Source organism: Molothrus aeneus, chromosome 7, assembly GCF_037042795.1.
Source record: "Molothrus aeneus isolate 106 chromosome 7, BPBGC_Maene_1.0, whole genome shotgun sequence".
NCBI lineage: Eukaryota > Metazoa > Chordata > Aves > Passeriformes > Icteridae > Molothrus > Molothrus aeneus.
The window spans coordinates 1,599,616-1,621,073 of NC_089652.1; positions in this window are offsets into that span (position 1 = coordinate 1,599,616).

The following is a 21,458-nucleotide window of genomic DNA, read 5'->3' on the forward strand; positions in this document are numbered from 1 at the left end:
GACTTGAGTAGTATTTCTGTATCTCCTTTCATACCAATCAAAAGATCACTGGGACCTTGATTAGGAGGAAATGTAATGCAGATCATTGATGAAAATACTCTCTAACAGCTTTGCATCTGGAAACGATCTGAGAAATACCATTGTTCACCGACAGCTGATTAACAGAAACTCTTTCATAGTCATTAACATACCTGGCTGAGGCCTCTCTAATTACCAGCTGAGTTAATGCTTTCACCAGGGTGACAAAGGGGACAAGTCAGACCTCATTTCCAGTGGCTCTGGTAACAGAAATGGAGCCCTGAAGGTCACCCCGCAGTTTTGGGGATGTGGCTCTCCCCTCAGCCGGGCACTTCGAGCTTCCCTGGTGCTAAGACCCAAAGTGGACTGTGAAGATCTCAGCCCCTGCACAACTCCCACACCTTTGTTCCCCAGATTTATTTTAATTTCTGGGAGAACATCTCATGTCCTCCATTGCTTCCCTGGTGGGAGCAGTGTGTTTTACTGGGAGAACATCTCATGTCCTTCACTGCTTCCCTGGTGGGAGCAGTGTGTTTTACTGGGAGAACATCTCATGTCCTTCACTGCTTCCCTGGTGGGAGCAGTGTGTTTTACTGGGAGAACATCTCATGTCCTCCATTACTTCCTTGATGGAAGCAGTGTGTTTTAGCCCAACAGCTGCTCTTTGAACATGCAGAAACATGGAATCCCAGGCTGGTTTGGTTTAGGAAGGACCTTGAAGAGCATCTAGTTCCAACAAACACAGACAAATCAGTTGTTGATCCCTGTGTGCTGAGTGATGGATACTGGGGGCCGTGTGTCCATGCAGGGGCTCTCCTGGAGATCCCAGCTGTTCCCAATGGACTCTCCAGGAGGCACAGCTGGGCCCATCAGCCACAGGTGGGGCAACTCTGCAAAAATGGTGTTTAAGGAAGGGCAGAGACTGCAGGGAGTAGTAGGGGGAGAGCTGCTGTTAGTGGAAGAGTGGTAGTGCAGACTTTGTTGGGCTGAAAGGCTCAGTTCAAACCCAGTTCCTCCAGGAGCAGGGCTGTTTGGGGGTGCTGTTCTGTGGAGGATGATCCTCTTCCTCACCTCCAAACCACTGCTCTGCCTTTGCCAAGATAGGCCTGTGTGTGTGCATGTAAAATGAAATTAAGTGGAGAGGCTCCGCTTGCTGATTAAAATCAGTGTCTCTCTAAATAATTGCAATGTTAAGTGCTGCCTGTGCCCTGCAGAGCTGCCCTGTGATGTTTTCTCTTAGTTCAGCACTTAATGGGATCCTTGGGAGTGAGTGTTTGAGTGGGGCTGACTCACTCTCTGAGGCCTGGGGCTGTGGGGTGGTTGTTGCTTTTACTCCTTGTTTCACAGCCCAGCTGAAGAGCAGAAAATATCCTTCAAACACGGGAATGTTCAGTGACAAATTTCTTAAGCACCCTGCCAGGACCCCAGCAGTGCAAGCAGGAGAGCTCCTTCCTGTGCTCCACATTCATGTTTCACCCCATTATGCCCTTCAGCACTTTTTCCTGGCAATAAATGCCTTGCTGAGATGCTTGGAGAACCTCAAGGATTCTCCCAGCTTGTAATTGTTCTGGAACAAGCAAGGGATAGCTCCTGGAAAAGGAAGGATGTGGGTTATTTCATAGCTTGGCTTTTTCTCCTTTGAAAGCACTGCTTTTGCTGGGAGTTACACTGTGTTAGCAGAACAAATTTCAGTGAACAGTTGATAAAATTCATAATTAATGAGCTTTGGCTACCACAATGCTGATTCTGTTCAAAATAAGCTCACATTCCATGCTTGCCTTTTTCCCAGATACAAACGAATCTGCCTTTCAGTGGAATCAAATGTCACTTAGACATATGTAGCCTGGGGAGAAAGTGCATTCTTCAGCTGTTTAGTACCTGTCCCAGTCTGTTTGCAGGGATGTGTTGATTTTGGCCTTCTGGGCATAAAGTAGGAAGAAGAGAAACTTTCTCCTCTATTCTCTCTAAAATGCTGTCTGTAGGGCAAGATGAATTTTTATGGGATGAATGCTGAAAGCATGAAATGGATGGAGATGCCTGAGTGAGCTGGCTCTATTCTTTGCTTTCCCAGTTTCCCTCTCATTGGAGGGAACATCCAAGGACTTTTTCTTGGATGGCCTGGGCACATCTCTTAGCCAGATAGCAGTGCCAAGTGATGGGCTTGGAGGATGAGGAGAAGTCACTGGTGGTGATGGTTGTGCTGCAAAGTTCCTGGCAGATATTACAGATATTTGCTTAGCTATTGATTTACCTGTGTTGCCTCCTTCTCCCCAGAGCAACATTTTTTTTGTCCCCGCAAATGGAGAAAACTGGGCTTGGAAAGAGGGAGCTGTAACGACATAGAGTTCAAGGTCCCTTCCAGCCCAACCTGTTCTGTGATTATTCAGGCTGACATGGCATCAGTGGATTAATTACCTGCAGAACATTATAAATCAGCCCTGGCTACTCAGGTAACCAGGAGAATTAAAGCTGAGGAAAGGTGGTCTGGGGAAGCTTAATTGGTGAGAAATGAAGGAAAGCTCAGCAGCCAGCTGAAGTGGGTTAAGAATGGAGGTGTGATTAGATGCTCACACCTGACAAGCCAGAGCAGGGGTTGTAGTCATCAAACCAGCCTTAGATTAGCTCTGCCCTGGCAGAGATGCTGTAGTTTATAATTTTTCATCTAATTGCATGAGATGTGGTGAGAAAGTATCCCCCAGGGATGTGTCCTGTCAGGGAGGCCACAGTGTTTTCCTTCCTCCCAGATCTTGTACACTGTGTCTCATAGGAAGTTTAATATGTGTCTAAGGAGGTTTAATTTTTCTAATAAATTAGAAAAAAATTTTTTCTCAATTTTTTTCCCTACTGTGTCTACTGCAAACATTTGCCCTGCTGCTGGTTTGTTAAGAGAAGCTGGCTGTGAGTTTTGTGTGGTTGCCACTAAATTCAGGGTGGGTGGGTGCAGGTGCCAGCTGATGCTGTGAAGACATCCATGGTCACTTAATTGCTGTACCTGAGCCCAGGTGGGGTCAGGCCAGGACAGGGAGCTGTGCTCTCGGGGCTAGGAGGCTCTGGGAGCATCACATATGGATCAGTGAAGGGATGATAGCCTACAAACCCTGTTGAAAGTCAGAAACACTGCTTTAGATGGCAGCAAAAGTGGAAAAGTAATGCTGATTTTGAGTTTTTAAAGACTTTTTAAACTTCTGGGTCTTGGAACTAGATTATCTTTAAGGTCTCTTGCAACCCAAACCATTCCAGAACGTCCTGCTTTGGGATGTCAAACAAACCCAATTACTCTGAAACCCAGGAAGCCTGCTTTTATTTTGCCTTTCAAATTTTCCTTTTCACCTGCCTTTTTTTTTTTTTTTTTTAATCTTTATGAGCTTTAAACAATCTCTCAGGTGGAGTGGAGTGTGTAGTGTGGGCAGTATTATGAGCATTTGGTACCTCCTACAGATTTTGGCATGTGGGCAAAAGGGTTTAATATTTCTTTAGTATCCCAGTCCCTTTATAGCAGTTTGCAGGGCATGAAAGAAAATCCAACTCTGCAGCAGAATTCAAAGGGGAAATAACGAATTGTGGTCTGTTTCAAATAATTAAAGCACGCAGCTATTTAGTGATCTATCAAGGGGAATGAGGGAGTAATAAGACACTCTGTCCAATTTGTTTTAGAGATGGAGTTGGAGTGCTCTGGTATAAAATTATAACCTCTGTATTAATCACAAGAATGTTCACTGTATCTAGGTCAAATCCACACGTGAACCTCCACAAAACTTTTGCTTCATTCAGCTTTTTCATGATTACATTCTGGTGCCTTAGGGGAGGTAAAATACCTCTGATTTTAAAGAGGAGGGGAAAAAGGAGGGCATTTTTTATCCAGTTTCTCTTTACCTTCTCCTTCCTGCTTCATTTTTTTTTTAAAGCAGCAAGGTTTTTCTTTTTAAAAAAGGAGGGAAGAAAAGGTTTGTTTTATGTATGTTTTTCACTGAAGGTTGCTCAAATTCAACCAGTTCTATTGTGCCTCTGAAGGAGCCATAAAATTTCATTACAGCTTTTCCACAGAAACCAATTTGAGTGTCCAAGGCTTGGTCTTGTGGTTTAAAGATCTCTCCCTAGAATCAGTGTGTGCCTCTCTCCCATCCCTGCGTGGCTGCCAGGTTCAGTTCATGTCTACTGAAGTATTTCTTTGGGGACTGAAACCAATTAAAACTGTGATGAATTAGAGGCTCTGCCTTTGGGTTAGCTCTAAATCTTGGCTTTGTGTGCATGAGCATCCCACTCTGCAGGTGACTGTGAGGGTTGGCTGTGCTCTTTCTCAGTCTGATTTATACAGAGAATGATGAAGAGGGAGCTCCGGGGCATCCAATAACCTGTTTTTAGCTAAAAATCTGAAGGGTAGTTGTTTTTTTTAGGGTTTTGGTGTGGGTTTTGTTTCCCTCTTTTGTGCTAAAGAATCAAAGTGGCCATAAAAATAAGAAACAACTCACTTTTAGCTCTTCTTTCTCCTTTTATATTAATATCAAATTGCTCTGGAAATGTAACATCTCCTCAGGTTGGAGGCACCAGGAATAGCTCCTGCCTTGGATTTGGCAGCAATCCACTACATGTGGTGTGACTTGCAATGTAATGTACACATTGTTACCCAAAAATTACCAAAAATACCCAGGGAGGGTCACACGCTCCTAGGCGTGCTCACGGCTGGGTTTTACTGATCTTTACACAAATCCTAGAGCTGCATCTCCCATTTCTGCCAATCACAAGTATTCAGAGCTCCAGGGCTGAGCTGGCATCGTTTGGGAGTATGGATCCTATTTCCAAATTATTCCACTGGATGGTTTGGGAGGACAGTGCTGTGTCCAGTTCTGGCCCCTCAGTTTGGGAAGGATTCTTGAGATGCTTGAGCCATCCAGAGCAGGGCAACGAGGCTGGTGAGGGGCTGGGAACACAAACCCTGTGAGGAATGTTTGAAGGAGCTGGGGTTGTTTAGCCTGGAGAAGAGGAGGCTCAGAGGTGACCTTATTGCTCTCTACAACTCCCTGAAGGGAGGTTGCAGACAGGTGGGGTTGGTCTCTTCCACCAGGCAGCACTGACAGAACCAGAGGACACAGCCTCAAGCTACATCAGGGATGGTACAGGTTGGATATTAGGAAAAAAATTTTCACCAAAAGAATAATAAAGTACTGGAATGCTCTTCCCAGGGAGGTGGTAGAATCACCATCTCTGGATGTGTTTAAAAAAAGACTGGACATGGCACTTGGTGCTATAGTCTGGTTGAGGTGTTAGGGCATAGGTTGGACTTGATGATCTTAGAGGTCTCTTCCAAACTCATTATTCTGGGATTCTGTGACCTTAAAGCCCATTTCTTCCCGAGGGCAAGGACATCTTCCACTATCCCAGATTGTTCCAAGCCCCATCCAACCTGGCCTTGGGCACTGCCAGGGATCCAGGGGCAGCCACAGCTGCTCTGGGCAGTGCCAGGGCCTGCCCACCCTGCCAGGGAACAATTCCTAATTCCCAATCTCCCATCCATCCCTTCCCTCTGGCAGTGGCAGCCATTCCCTGTGTTCTGTCCCTCCATGCCTTGTCCCCAGTCCCTCTCCAGCTCTCCTGGAGCCCCTTTAGGCCCTGCCAGGGGCTCTGAGGTGTCCCTGGAGCCTTCTCCTCTCCAGGTGAGCACCCCCAGCTCTCCCAGCCTGGCTCCAGAACAGAGGGCCTTATGATCATATTTAAAACACTGCCCTAAAATCTTTTTGTTCTTTCAGGGAGTGCAATTTGACTCAGGATAGAAATCCATCCTGACTCGTGTTCACCTCGATCCCTGCACTGTCGTGCTGCAGCTGCTGAGCCCCGCCATGAGGCCTGGTCCTTTCCCCTGGTAAGCACCGTCCTGTCCTGTCCCCCAGGGGTGGCCCATGACCCTGAGGAATGGATTGTGTCCCTGAGGGGTGGCCCGTGTCCCTGAGGGATGGCTTGTGTCCCTGAGGGGTGGCTCATGTCACCAAGGGACTGCTTATGTCCCCGAGGGGTGGCTCATGTCACCAAGGGGTGGCTCATGTCCCCGAGGGGTGGCTCATGTCCCTGAGGGACTGCTCATGTCCCCGAGGGGTGGCCCATGTCCCTGAGGGACGGCTTGTGTCCCTGAGGGGTGGCTCATGTCACCAAGGGACTGCTCATGTCCCCGAGGGGTGGCCCATGTCCCTGAGGGATGGCTTATTTCCCTGAGGGGTGGCTCATGTCACCAAGGGGTGGCTCATGTCCTGAGGGGTGGCCCTGGTCCCTGAGGGAGTGCTTGTGTCCCCCAGGGGTGACCTGTGTCCCTGAGGGAGTGCTCCTGTCTCTGAGGGACTGCTCATGTCCCTGAGGGGTGGCCCATGTCCCTGAGGGATGGCCCGTGTCGCCGAGGGGTGGCCCGTGTCCCTGAGGGATGGTCCGTGTCCCCGAGGGATGGTCCGTGTCCCCGAGGGGTGGCCCGTGTCCCTGAGGGGTGGCTCATGTCCCTGAGGGGTAGCTCATGTCCTTGAGGGGTGGCTCATGTCCCTGAGGGATGGTTTGTGTCCCCAAGGGGTGGCTCATGTCCCCAAGGGGTGGCTCATGTCACCAAGGGGTGGCTCATGTCCCTGAGGGGTGGCCTGGGTCTCTTAGGGAGTGCTCATGTCCCCGAGGGGTCGCCCGTGTCCCTGAGGGACTGCTCATGTCACCAAGGGGTGGCTTGTGTCCCTGAGGGACTGCTCATGTCCCTGAGGGACTGCTCGTGTCCCACAGAGGTGACCTGTGTCCCTGAGGGACTGCTCATGTCCCTGAGGGACTGCTTGTGTCCCACAGTGGTGGCCCATGTCCCTGAGGGACTGCTCATGTCCCCGAGGGGTGGCCCGTGCCCCGAGGGGTGGCCCATGTCCCTGAGGGATCCCTCCTCTCCTCTGGAGCAGTGACACCGTGGCAGGATGGTTCTGACCGCTCCATTTGTCCACTGAAGGCTGGATCAAACTCAAGAGGACTCTGCTGAAATGGCTGCTTGTTCCCCCACATAATTACAAGGGAAAGCTGCCCATGGTGAGCCTGGCACAGCCTTGACTTGCTGAATCACACAGGTGGCACTGGATGCTCATCCCTTGGGTATCCCCTGTGTCCCTGCTGGGCTGCTTCACCTGCTCCCAGTGAGGAATTCATTGCTTTTCTCACCTGCCAGTTGCAGGTAGGGCTGCTCACCTTTCCCCCTGGGCAGCAGAACAGCCTTTGATCAGAACAGACCCTTCTGACAGCCGTTGTCTGAATAAATAACTTTGCTTTGCTGGCTTTCCATTCTGATTTTGCTTTCCCTGGAGATTTGCACTCTCACCATCACCAAGAAAACACATTTATTTTTGAATGTGTAGCTAAGCTGGCAGCAATGTAACACCTTTTCAGCTCTCGCTTGGTGTAACTGCAAGAATAAATAGCTCCTTTCTCTTTCTAGTCTTGGGAATGTTTGAGCTTCCCGTGACTTTCCAGTAAAATTTGATTTAGGAGGAGTGGGAGGAGCCACGTGTTGTTTGCATCTGACCCGAGGGGATTTTTATTGCTCTGGAGTGATAACTACCGAGGGGAAATTGAAACCCCCAGAGTACAAATCCTTGTCACAGACACAAGGGAAGGCAGAGCTTGGGAAACCACTAGGAAACCAAGGACTGAGGAGATGGGAATGGCCACAAATGGTTTCAAGAAGTGCAGCAGGCAAGGAAGGAGCAGCAACCTGCTGCTCTGATGGGCTTTGTCCTGCTGGAGGAGCAGGAACAGAGGTGCTCATAGTGGCTTTTCATTATTCAGAGGAAAAACTGGAGCTGGGGTGTCCCATCTGGGACTGGCCAGAGCCAGGGGCTGAGCCCTGGCAGCTGAAACTTTACATGACTGTGGTTAATGGGGTGAAAACTGTGCAGCTGGGTTGGAAGAGAGGTGCCAAGAGGTGTTTCCACCTTACAGGAAGATGGTTCCAAGGTTAATATCCAGCAGGTCACCCCTTTCAGAACTTTCAGTCTCAAGCCTCTCCCTGATGTTACCTAATTCCCTAATTAATTCCCTGAAGGACAATTAATGGTGCAAGGCTCACTCCTCTCTGCCAGAGCCATTCCATGTGGACCACTTCTGCTTGCTGAAACAGGAGACAACTTGCCCTCTTGACTGCATTTCCTAGCAGGTTTCTGGGATTTTTTTTCCCCTTTCTCTGGCCTCCCACGTGGAAAATAATCCTTTCAACATGCAGATGGCAGCTCCCTTCACAGAGGGGCAGGCGTGTGCAGAAGGCTGAATTTTTACTTTATTCATAGAGCATGTGTGTGTGTTGCTTGCAGGGTGTTACTCTCAGTATTATGTTAAAAATAGCTAGTGCTAAGCTTCTAATTCTTAACCTTTTTTTTTTTTTTCTCAAGCTCCTGATTTCAGAGGCATTTGTGATTTATGGTGTAAAACTTTCCTGTGGTTGAGAGAGCTGGTCTAATTTTCCATGAAATATCTACAGCTTGCTTATAAAACTGGGTTCTGATGGTTAAAATGCTTAAGGCCTTTTTGTAAATCTGCCACAGTAGGCACTGAATTGCCATGTCCTGGTGCCTAAACCCACAGGATTCATAGAATATCTTGAGTTGGAAGAGATCCACAAGGGATCATTAGACCAGCTTTAGTTAGTCTGGAGAGAGCAGCAGTGATGTTGGTGCATAACTGAACATTCTGGTCATGAGTGGGAGGACTAAAATCCTCCAGTGCAGCTAAAAGATGGCATTAGTGGGGTGAAAAAAGTGTATTTTTTTATATCTCCTAGCCTTTCTCCAATTATTTGTGTGGCACAAGTGGCCTTTTGCACAGAATGCTGCAGCCCTTGTGGATGGGCTGCATTTCTGGGCTGCTGCTCTGCAGGGAGAAAAGAAAGAAAAAGGAGGGGTTTGTTTGAAGCCTTCCTCCTGAGGAAGGTCCCACTTTGTCTGATGATTATTAGGGGGCTCCTGCCCCTGCTTTCCCTTCTGCTGGAACTATGGAAAACAAAAAGAATCCTGAAGAGCAAATGGCCTGGAGTGAGCTCATCACAGGGGGGATGCTGATTCTATACTGGCCTAAAAGGGTTTGGGTTGGAAGGGACTTCAAAGCCCATCACATCCAACCTTCAGCAATGGCCAGGGACACCTTCCGCTATCCCAGGCTCCAACCAGGCCTTGGACACTTCCAGGGATGGAGCAGACCACAGCCTGCACATCCCTGAGGATGAGTGTGAGTGGAAACCCTGTGGGTGACAGAGGGAGCAGTGCCTGGCACCTACAGCAAGACCCCATGGCCCCAGGGTCATGCTTGGGCCATGGATGGGGACACAGAACCCTGTGGAGCTGAGGCTATCATGTCAATGCACGTGTAAATTCCAGCATCATCTTCCTCATGAAGTTATTAATGAAAATCATCACCCTCATTTGGAAGCTGCCATCACTTAGTAGATTAACCTTTATCAAGCAACTTTGCTATGCCAGCTGCACAGCAAAGTAATTACTTTTAATAGAATCTGCCCTTGATTTGAAGCCACAGGGGAAGCAATTAAATTTAACAAAGGCAAAAGCCATGACTTATAAATGAAGATGGATGGCTTTTGCTATCTGTTTCATAAATTCTATTGTGTACAAGTATAAGAAAATACTCAGCTCCTCTCATGTTCTGGGGGGTTTGAAATGTGGCATTAGACTCTTGATCTCTGGGTGGATTGGATGTCATCAGAGCCAGCTCTGGGATTTGGCTTAGCATGGTTTACACATGGTTGAGTCACAAATGACTTGCAGGGGGCTTTGAGCCCTTGAGCTCCTCAAAACCTTGACACTCGTGTTCAGCATGAAGAGTTTCCTTAATGGTTTCTTGGACCACCTCATCTCTCACCTCTGCCTCTCTGCTGGGGGGAGTATTTTGCTTGAAACCAAGATGTGCCTCAAACTGCTTTTTGTGTCTGTGAACTTGTTCAGCTCAGGATGTACCAGTGACAAGGGGCTGAGCAATGAATGTCCCCTGTACCTGTGTGATGGCCCTGAGACAGAATCCCTGAATGGTTTGGGTTGGAAGGGACCTTAAAGATAATTTCATTCCATTGGCAGGGACATCTTCCACTATACCAGGTGGCTCCAAGCAATGTCCAGCCTGGCCTTTGACACTTCCAGGGGCAGCCACAGCTGCTCTGGGCAGTGCCAGGGCCTGCCCACCCTGCCAGGGAACAATTCCTAATTCCCAATCTCCCATCCATCCCTTCCCTCTGGCAGTGGCAGCCATTCCCTGTGTCCTGTCCCTCCATGCCTTGTCCCCAGTCCCTCTGCAGCTCTCCTGGAGCCCCTTTAGGCCCTGGAAGGGGCTCTGAGGTGTCCCTGGAGCCTTTTCTTCTCCAGGTGAGCACCCCCAGCTCTCCCAGCCTGGCTCCAGAGCATAGGGGCTCTGATCCCATTAAAGCACTGCCCTAAAATACCCTGCTGTGGGGCTGGGCAGCATCATGTGGCCCCTCCCAGACCTTGATGACACAAGCCAAAAATACAAATGTCTTCTTTGGTTCAAACCTGCCATTCTAGGCTTGGCTGAGGTGCAGAGAGGGCAGATCCTCATTTTCCATCCCTCTGGGCAGTGCTGCAGCTGCTCTGTCCTTCCTGTTCCACCCCTGTGCTCACTGCCCTGAGGGATGCTGAGTTCCCAGGAATGCTGATAGTCCTGAGTGTTCCTGGAAATGCTCTGCCCGGGTGGAGGGTGGGATGTGCTTAGCAAATGGGAAGTGAAAAGCAGTGACAGGCTGCAGGCTGGGGTTTCTCACAGCTGTGAGGAGCAATCCTGTGTCCTGGGTTGTGTGTCAGAGCAGTTCCTCTCCCCTTTGCAGTTTGTTGTAGCTGGGCTGTCTGGGCTCAGAGCCCTGGCTTGGCTCTCTTCCTCCACTCCAGCTGTTATCTGCTAACCCAGATCTGCTCTGTAATCAAATAGCTCTGCCTGAGACTGAAGTTTCTATTTCTTTTGTAAAGCAGAAGAAGCCAGTGATCTCTGACTGGCTTAGTAGAGTAGCATCAAGTGTCCCAGCAGCCTTTCTGCTGATATTTTTTCCTATTTGTTCAGGCTGCTCGTGGTCTCTCCCTCAGTGTTTTCACCCTCTGGGGTGATCCCCGCATTCCAAACACTGCCCTTAAACAGCTGCTGTGCAAAAGTGCATGTGCAGCATCAAAGCCTCTGTGTCAGCAGATTTCCCTCTTGTGAACTGTCAGCATAAAATCCAGGATATTGGTCCCAAAGGAGACAAGTCCTTCATGGTGTCACATTTGTCTTCCTGGGGTTATTTGGAGGAAAGCAGGTCTAGGAAGGAAAGGAGGTCTAGAGAGGAAGGGGAGGGTCCCTTACTGCCATCGAGTGTCCCAAAAGGTGTGTGGAAGTCTTTGGTATATTAACTTTTAACATGTTGATTCAGCCTGGAGAGGAGAAGGCTCCAGGAACACCACAGAGCCCCTGGCAGGGCCTAAAGGGGCTCCAGGAGAGCTGGAGAGGGACTGGGGACAAGGCATGGAGGGACAGAACACAGGGAATGGCTCCCACTGCCAGAGGGCAGGGATGGATGGGAGATTGGGAATTAGGAATTGTTCCCTGTGAGGATGGATGGGATATTGGGAATTAGGAATTGTTCCCTGGAACAATGGGCAGGCCCTGGCCCAGGGTGCCCAGAGAAGCTGTGGCTGCCCCTGGATCCCTGGAAGTGCTCAAGGCCAGTCTTGGAGCAGCCTGGGATAGTGGAAGATGTCCCTGCCCGTGGCAGGGGTGGGATGGGCTGGGTTTTAAGGTCCCTCCTAACCCAAAGCATTCCAGGATTGGGAATGCAGGTGGCTGAAGGCTGAGCTCACACAGGATGGATGGAGACAAGGTGAGCTCTGCAGGGGTGGTGACCCAGCCAAGCTCCTTGGCCATGCCTGACCTTGGTTCTCCATGGAACTGGTGTTTTAGGCAGTGCAGCCAGCACAGGGAGAGGTGTGCCAGCTGCTGGGAAGGGAGCAGCTCGTTCAGAGGAAATGCTTCCATGATTTGCTCGGCAGCTCTGATTGCTCTCCTGGGAGCTTTGCTCCATCTCTTCCCCGCTGATGCTGCCGGCAGATCCAAACCAGGGCTGCACTGCCTGTGTGCTCCTCCCTTCCCAGTGACCTCACCTGGGAGAGGCTGATCCCTGGCTCTGGGTGCAGGACACAGCGTTAACATCCCCCTGGGAAGGAGATTCCCTTGGTTGTGACCCTCCTGCAGGGAGGGAGCGGGGCTGAGCTTTTGTGTCTCTGCTTTTGTCCCTGCCACAAAGGCACCAGGGCTTCCTCTGCCAGGGGTTCAGAGCTTTTCCTTTCCATCCAGTGGTTTTATTCCCCTTTGGGGAGGTGGATTGCAATGGAGGGGATGTTCTTTGGCTGGTGGAGTCAGTTGTTTCAAACACAACAGAAAAAGAGAAGCATCTAAGGCCGCTTCCACTTTCTTTTGTGGGGAAGAGTCCGTACATGTTTCTGTATGTGTTTCTGAGCAGCTCCAGTCTGGCAGGGAGCAGCTGCCTGTGCACGTGAGAGGCCCATTAAGATTCAGTGCTGCTTCAAACCTCCCAGTCAATGCTCAAAACAGCTTTCTAAAAAGCAGGAGGAGGGAAAAAAAAAAAAACCAACCAAACCAAACCCACCAACTGCATTAAAAAACAGCTTCCAAATTAGAATTGTTTGTTTCTCTCAGGAGAAATGGGAGCTGTTTTCCTGCATCCCTACAGAGCATCCTAATCCTGCTGCAAGTCTCTCCTGCTGCCAGGTGGCTTGGTCTGCTGGGAAATTGGTTGGATGTGTGGTAGGGAAGAGGTTGGAGTCACCTTACGGGCAGGAAAGGCTTAAATGTGATGTGGCTGCAGGGAAAAAATGCTACAGAAATAAAGATCTTCACCTGGGGCAGTACACTGACGTGAGAATACTGTATCTTATGTGTGCAGTAGAAATTAATCTGGATTAATTTAAGAGAATAAACACAATGACAATGAGTCCTTTTGGAAGCAGAGGAGCTTTGTGTTTGGTCTGGTTTAATTGGCTGACAGAGAGGCTGCCCTCTGAGGGGTGTTGGTGCCCACGCTGTCTGTGGAAGTGAGTGCTCCCAGCAAACCCTTCCCTCTGCATTTGGGTTCGCCTGGGAACGGGGCAGTTCTGTTGGCGCTATTATTCCATGGAAATGGAGAGAACTGTGAGGGTAAAGGCTCCAACACCAGCAGGGAGAAAGGGGAAGACAGCCCTGTGTTTGCACTTCCTTCTTCCAGGAGAACAAAGAGGGAACAAACACCACTTCACGCTGGCATCTGCCCCGTGATCAAAAGCACTTCTGTGTTTTATAACCAGCTCCAGGGATTTATCACCAAGACTTCAGGATTCCCAAGGGGATTATGTGCACAGACGACAAAATTCTCTGGAGTACATAAAGTTGAAGTGGAGTTTTGAAAAGGATATAAACCTTCTTGTCTGGGTCTCTGCCAGCTTTAACTGCTCATGCTTTGGCAGACCCATGGGTGCCTGGGGACTGCAGTGCAGAGATCCTGGCAGGGAAAGCTGCTTTTGGCTGAGGTGTACATCACCTGTAAAGCCCCTAACAAAGGCAGGTTCCCTCCTGGGAATGGGTTTGACAGGCAGCTCCCAGAACAGGGAGGAGGAATCGCTGATGGTGCTGCAGCACCAAATGCAGCAGAGCACTGAGGATGCAGCTCTGCACTGAAAATCTCCCCAGGGAGTGCAGGTGCACAGGTTTGCCTTTAAAGATCACCTTGCTGCAGTCTGTCTGCACTGCTGTGGCTCTGTCTTGGTGTCACTCTTGATTCTAAGTCACTTAGATTTTTTTCTAAATTATTTTTTCCCCTAGAAAAGCTTTAAATGGGTCTATATTTAGAGCAGGCTGTTTAAGACTCTGACAGCAAATAATGATCTTAATAGGGCCCCCTGCTACAGATCAGGAGTCTTCTACTTCTGATGCTCTGGAGTTTGAAACTTGAGGGTGTTTGGGTTTTGGGGATTATTTTAATTTTCCCCCAAGTGCTGTGACCACCTTTTGGTGCAGTGCAATTGAATTTGAGACAAACTGTGTCTTCTTCAGGATGGGTTAGCTGTAAAAATTGTGGTGCAGTGCTGGGGCAGTTGAACCCTTCACTCTCCCTAAATCTGTACCAGAGAGGAGCCAGTGGTGGAGATGCCACAGGTCCAAGCACTGCTTAGTTTGGTGACCTGGCTGAGGTGGAAAGTTCTGTAAAATGTTATGGAGGAGCAAAATTCCTCCCCATGGGATGCAGCTGGGAGTCTGCCCCAAAAGGCTCTGCCATTTGTAGCTTCTCTCCTCCTTCCCCAAGGAATTATGGCTGGTTTGCATCTCACAGCAAATTTAAGGGCTCTGCTCTGAGCTTGGGGAGGACGATTCCTGCCAGAAATGGTGGTTTTGGTGTCTCCTGTCAGCTCTCACAGGTGTCCATGGATGCACTAAGTGTGGTGATGCCCTCCTGCCTCCACATCTGCTCTGGCTGGCTGTGTGGAAAGCTGCCTCCTTCCCAAAAGCAGAGTCAGTGTTCTTGGTCCTTAACAGCTCCCAGATGAGCTGGCTCTCCACTGAGGCTTCTGCTGTGGCAGCAGAATTTCTGTTTTCTATATTTAATTTTTTTTCCCCCATGCCAGTGCTCTGACACTTGCTATGGCCCATCATTCCAGCCCCTTGTTTCCATGGGTTACACAGCTTCAGCTCAGCTCTAGAGCAGCACAGGCTGAATTTTTAGGAGCTTTTCTCAGTGGCCCATTAGCTGTTTGCTGTGTGGAAATAGTTGTTGAGTTAAGCTGACAACGGGAGCTTCTTGCAAACGAGGGGAAGACAAAATTGATGCTTTAAGCAGCGTTGTTGGAATGTTTATCTGCTTGAGCACATTATTGCAGCTGCTGCTGCTTTCCCAGCACACGTGGAAGGCTGCAAGAATCCCTCTGTTCTCTGCTGAGTGCTTCCCCTTGCATCTGGAAGAGGGAGATGCCATGGTGGGCAGAATTAATAGCATCAATTGTTGAATGCTGCAGTTCTAACACAGCACAGATTATGGCATTTAAGTAGGTAGGATAAATATTAATTAAAATACGTGGTCTGAAAGACTTGGAAAATCAATTGCATTCCTCTAAGGAGCTTTCTTGTTGAGACTTTATTTTTTAATTCTTTCTAAGCCTTGCTGTCTTGCTGTGCTTGCTGAACTTCTGGGGGTTCTACGCTGCTGTGTCTCTAAGCAAGTGCCCCCAAAAGCCCCCACAGTGCTGGGGATGGGGAGCTGTGAATTTCAGGGAGGAACTTTTAACATGCCTTTAATACAGTGTGGAATAGAGATGTTTAAAGATGCCTCGATGGGGATGGGAATCTGTTATCTTTTGTGCAGGATTCTCAGGGAATGAATTTGATTTGCTGCCTAAAGGCTGTAATATAGACTTGCCCTTGTCCCTGGGCCTGTTCTGAGTTGCTGGCAGAAGGCATCAGTGGAGCTGTGTGTTTATTTACCTGTCAGGCCCTGAGCAGCCAGGATGCTGATGATAAACTGCCAGGCTGAGGGATCTGTCTGCAGGGATTGTGAAGTACTCCCAGGACAAGCAGGGCAGCAGGGACAGTAGTTCAGTTCCATTCTCTTTGCTGTCTTTCTGGTCCAATCTCCACAAAAAGCTGCTGCTCTCTTGGAATTGCTGCTCATTGTTGCCTTGAGGGGAGCTGCCACAACCAAGGATGGAGTTGACTGGGAGCAGGGATGGGAAGAGCCAGTGTTCCTCCCCCCAAAAAAACCACCAAGGAAGCGTGTTTGCCTCAAAAACCTCCCTCTTGAAACACTTGTTGGGCTTTCCCAAAGCTCTGCCCTTCCCTCTGGGACCTTTCCAACCTCTGCCTCTTCCTCAAGGACCTGCTCAAATGTGGGTGGGCTTGTGCTTCCCAGGGTTTAATGGGATTCCTCCAGCTGATGTGGCTCCTGTGCTGTTTCTGAGTGCACTGGGGATGTTGTGCAATTAGCTGGCAGCTGATTGCATCTCAGGGTGTGTGTCACTATGATGAGATAATTACAGCAGGGCCCTCAAACCCATCAGCTGGATCCTTCCTGACAGGTGCCCGGTCCGAGGCGCGCTGGATGTGCTGCAGGCTCCAGAACAGCTGGAACCTGCCTCCAGAACAGCTGGAACCTGCCTCCAGAGATGAGATCAGCTGCTGGCTCTGGGCAGTGGGCAAAGGAAACCCTGCTCAGCTGGACTTTGGTCTAAATAAGAGCTGAGCTTGGATGAGGAGGGTTATATTCCTCCTCCTAGACTTGCTTGATCTTTCTCTTTGCAAAGCACTCTTGAAAACAACTCTTTAGGGAATCATAGAATCCTAAAATATCCTGGGTTGGAAGGAAAACTTTTTAAAGTTTCACCTCATTTCATGCCACCCCTGCCATGGCAGGGACACCTTCCACTATCCCAGGCTGCTCCAAGCCCTGTCCAGCCTGGCCTTGGGCACTGCCAGGGATCCAGGGGCAGCCACAGCTGCTCTGAGCACCCTGTGCCAGGGCCTCCCCACCCTCACAGGGAAGGATTTCTTCCCAATATCCAGTCTAAATCTACCCTCCCTCATCTTAAAGCCACTGGGAAGGAGCAGGCTGCTCCTGGGAAGTTTGCTGTAGGTACAGCTCAATGGGGATCATTTTATGGCTCTCTGGGCCTTCTACCTAAAGCCACTCTGTATCCTGAGTGGTTTTGGTTTTCTGTTCCCTCTCATCACCTCCCTATTGTATTTGGATTGCCCCCAGACGTTGGAAGGAATGATGGATCTGACTCCATGTTCTCAGAAGGCTAATTTATTACTTTATAATACTATATATATTAAAGAGTGCTATGCTATACTAAAGAATACAGAAAGGATACTTACAGAATGCTAAAAAGATAACAATGAAAACTCCTGACTCTGTCCAGAGTCTGACACAGCTTGGCCCTGATTGGCCAAAGAGCCAAAACAACTCCCAGCAGAATCCAGTGAAACAATCTCCAAACACATTCCACATGAGCACAGCACAGGAGAAGCAAATGAGAGAAGAATTTTTTTCCTTTTCTCTGAGGCTCCTCAGCTTCCCAGGAGAACAATCCTGGGTGAAAGGATTTTTCAGAGAATGTGAATGCCACACCTCCCTGCTGTGGTTTACTTTTAGTTTTGGGGGTTTTTTTTGCCCATTTTGTTAGTCAGTGGTAGCCTTAATTGCAGCTCATGAGCAGCATGGATTTCTTGCTGTCTCCTGGCTGCCCTGGTGCTGCAGCTCATGAGGCACTTGATGTGGCATTGCTGACACCTCTAATCAGAGCTATTACAGCCTTGACAAGCTCACTGCACTGAATCAGTTGCCTCAAGCTTTGGGGTTTCTGTGCCACAAGTCAGCTCCCAGTGACTCTGTGTTTCCACTTGAAATCCTGTGTCATCCTCTGGCTGCCCTGCAGCCTCCTGCCCAGGGCTGGTCACAGGATCCCAGCATGTCCTGGGTGGGAGAAAACTTTAAACTCATCCAATTCCCACCCCCTGGCCTGGGCTGGGACACCTCCCTCTACCCCAGGTGGCTCCAAGCCTGTCCAGCCTGGCCTTGGACACTTGCAGGGATCCAGGGGCAGCCACAGCTTCTCTGGGCTCTTTTTCAATGCTGCTGAAATAAAATTAAAAAAAAAAAAGAGAGGAAGAGATAAGAGCACTTTAAACAATCTTATAGCTGAAAGAAATGATCACGTTCATGGACAACTTGCATAAAGCAAATTGAGTAGTCAAGTGCATGTGCAGTAACTTTTTTTTCTGCAAGTGATTAGAGTAATAAACCTCCTCCTGTCACCAGCTCTTTATGTGAAGAGACAGCAGGTAGTGCTTCTGGAGGTGAACAATGCAGCACTGAGCCCTGAAGCTGCATTAACAGGATCATGAGGGAAGAATAAAGAAAAAGAAGACAGAAAAGTCTCTTCTTTAAAATCAAAGTTATTTCCAGGCCAGGAGGATGTTTAGGTTGCAGCTCTGACGTTACCTGGTGTGATCCCCTGGACCACAGGAGGGGCAGAGCTGCTGTCACCAAGCAAAGCCTGCAGTGAGGGATCCCCAGGAGTGTTGGGGCTGAGAGAGACTTTAAGTAGGCTCCAAAATCCTCTGGATTTGAAGTGTTGGAATCCTAGATGCTGAGAATTTTAAACTTTCTGTGCTTAAGGCACAGACCTCCAAGAGAACACTGCATTTGACCTGAGGCCCTGGAGAAGGCTTCCAAAATTTACTGATAGCACTGAGATTACAGGTGTGTAGTTAGTTAGAGGTGTGTCACATCACAGAGTAGAAAACTTAGAGTTTGGGATTTTAGAATATAGCAATAAATATGAAGCAAGATGGAGGTTTTAGGGTGGAGGCAGGTTGTTCTTCTTCACCTTCTTCTTCCTTCTTCTTCACGGGTTTGGGTGACATTCTGTAACTGGGCAGAAAAGTTCCCATTGCAGCTCTTTGGGATTGCAGTTATTGGGTTAAAAGGGAAAATAATCTAGGTATCCTTTCTTAATTAGATAATTTAGTCTTAAAAGACCTTGTAACAAGAGATAGTTGGCCATTTTGTGCCTTCTAATGAAAAGCTGCCAAACTCATGGTTGTGAGAGTGTTTTACTGATAAGAAATAATGAACATTTGAGTCTGAACATGAACTACTGTCTCAAGTGCCTTCAATCCAGACCCAGAGAAACCAATATTGGAGGGAAAATGTGTTTTCCTCTGCTTGTGGTAAATCCTGTTCCAGGATGACATGGACAATATGGAAGTGCTTGGCTGTGAGGCTGGATAACCTTCTCCACTGCACTGTACAAGCTTGGTGCCTCTATTAGCCTTAATATCCCTTCTTAATTTTTTTTTATTCTCTGACATCCAGGACTTCAGCTTTCTTTTCAAGATGTTGATTCTTTGAGCTTCTGTAGTCATCTTCCCTTAAGCTGCTGCTCCTTGTGTACACTTCTGCACCTTTAAATCAGCTGGCAAGTGTCTTTTCATAAAGCTGGAGCCTCTCTCCAGATCAGCATTATTTAGAGATTAGATACTATCTGCTGATCAGTTGACTGATAGTGTGTGGAGTGGGCTCTTTTTTTAGCTAAAGCCAGCACTTCTCTAAAAATATTCCAACTTGAGCATTAAGCATCAAAGGATTTCTGATCACTGGGATTATTTAAGCATGGCACAGTGTTATCTTGCTGGGATTTCTCTTAAACTTCAGAGGCAGCTTCACAGGGGTGTTTGTAGTTAAAAAGTTGATGCTGCACGTGGCAAGCTCCAAGGCTGAACCCCCTGTGGCCTTGATGGGTTTCCCTGATCTGCTGCCCTGGATTTAGTGAAAATCTGGGAAGCTTCATATTCATGTGGTGAATACACAAGTCCTTCCTGCAGTGAATTTTTGGTGGATTTTGCCTCAAGTCCTTCCTGCAGTGAATTTGGTTTTTGGTGGATTTTGCCCCACTTTTGGGACAGTTATGAGTTGTGCTCAAAAAAAAGAGGACTGTCCCCTCATTGTCCCGAGGTTAAGCATGAAATGACTGAAAATTTTCTTAGCTACAAAGTGCTTTTAGCTGACAATTTGTATCTTGCTCATTCCTCTGTTAGAATGGCTGGGACAGTCTCATTTTGTGGGTCTGACCTGCTTTCTTGGTTCCTGGATGTGACCTTATTTGGCTCTGTTGGGATATGTCTCTGTCTAGCAGCCTGATCTCCTTGAGATTTTCTCTATTTAGCCTTCTCCAACAGTTTCCATTAGCTGCAAATTTAATCATAGCTTAGATTCAGTTATCATAAAACAGGTTAATCCCAAAATATTGGGGTATAAGACTGGGATAAGTAACTCTCAGGTTTCCCTGTCCCTGGAAGTGTCCAAGGCCAGGCTGGACAGGGCTTGGAGCAAACTGGGAGAGTGGAATGAGATGAGCTTTAAGGTCCCTTCCAATACAAACCACTCCATGATTCTGTGATTCCCTGGACATTTCCCCTTGAAAGGCTCATTCCCTATTGATAATGAAACTTTGAGAGCTATTAATAAACCAATTTAAGCTTGTTTTATAGCTTATGTTATTGTTATTATAACAAATCACCTGAAATGGTGGCACCTGACTCTGTTGCTTCCCAGACCTCTGGTTCTCAGAACAACTGATATCTCTCCATCCAACTTATAAATAAAACCCACGTTACCTTAATGAAACCTCACATAATTAATATCAATAAATACTGCCATCCTTAAAATATTTCTTAATTTGGTTTCACCCTGACCTCTGCAGTGCATCTAGGATTGATTCTCATGGTCTGTGAAATATTGAGCTGGAGACTGGATGAAAAGGGAGGAAGCAGTGGGAGATTTTGTGGGGAGATAAGAGATCACTGGAGAGCTGCAAGGGTTTTAGGGGGATGTGGAGCTGGAGCAGACTTGCCTGGTGACCTTTGTGAGGCAGCAGAGGGCAAGCATGTGTTTAAAAGCTGATGTGACACCTGGGGACACAATTTAGTGATGGCATTGGAAGTGCTGGGGCAATGGTTGGACTCTGATTTTAGGGGCCTTTTCCAGCCTAAATAATTCCAAGAGAAGATGGTTTGCTGACTTTTAAGCCACAGCAAAGACTGAGATAAGATATTGTTGGGACACATTCCCAGCTATTTTTTTTTCCTGTATAAAATGGAGAGGGGAAATAAATTCAAATAAATTGGAGCTGCTGTGGCCAGAAAAGTCACCTTTGTAGTGGAGACCTTTGGGAGCTTCTGATGGACATAGCAGTGAAATGTTGGGAATTAGGACTTTGATGGAGGGCTTGAGACACAGCCCTGTCAATATTGGGGTGTATCCCTGTGGAATTCATTGAAATGAATTGAAATACTGGGGGTGCAAGATCTGGGAGGGTTTATGTGATGTGCTTGCTGCTGGAGCAGTTTGACTCCCAAAGAAGATCCTACATGTTATTTGAAATGAATGGCCCCCAAAATAAGTGGAAAATCCATGACTCTTTCTTTGGAGGTACAAAGGAGCACAGAAGATATTCCCAGGGATGTCAGCCCCAAGGAGGAAAGGTGGAAGGCAGTGCCTGTGCCTGCCTAAACCCAGGAGAAATAATTAATCTCTGGATTATTCCTGGCATACCAGAAATAGCATTGCTCTTGCAAAGATTCCTTAAGCTCTTGTGAAGTTGTCTGGATGTTGAATTATTGGAGTCCCCCCCCTGCTCCCTTCCCAATGAATACAAACTAGGAATGATAGAGCTGATTTGCATCAAATCCCTCCTTGCTTTTCCTTCTCCCCTTGGTGAAGATTACACAGCTCACATCGCTCACTCTGGGCTTTCATCCCCAGGCCCTTCAAAAGAGCCTTCCTTGAATCATGGTATTTGTGGTTGTCTAGCACTTGCTTTTTTTTTTTTTTTTTTTTTTTTTTTTGAGGGAAAATA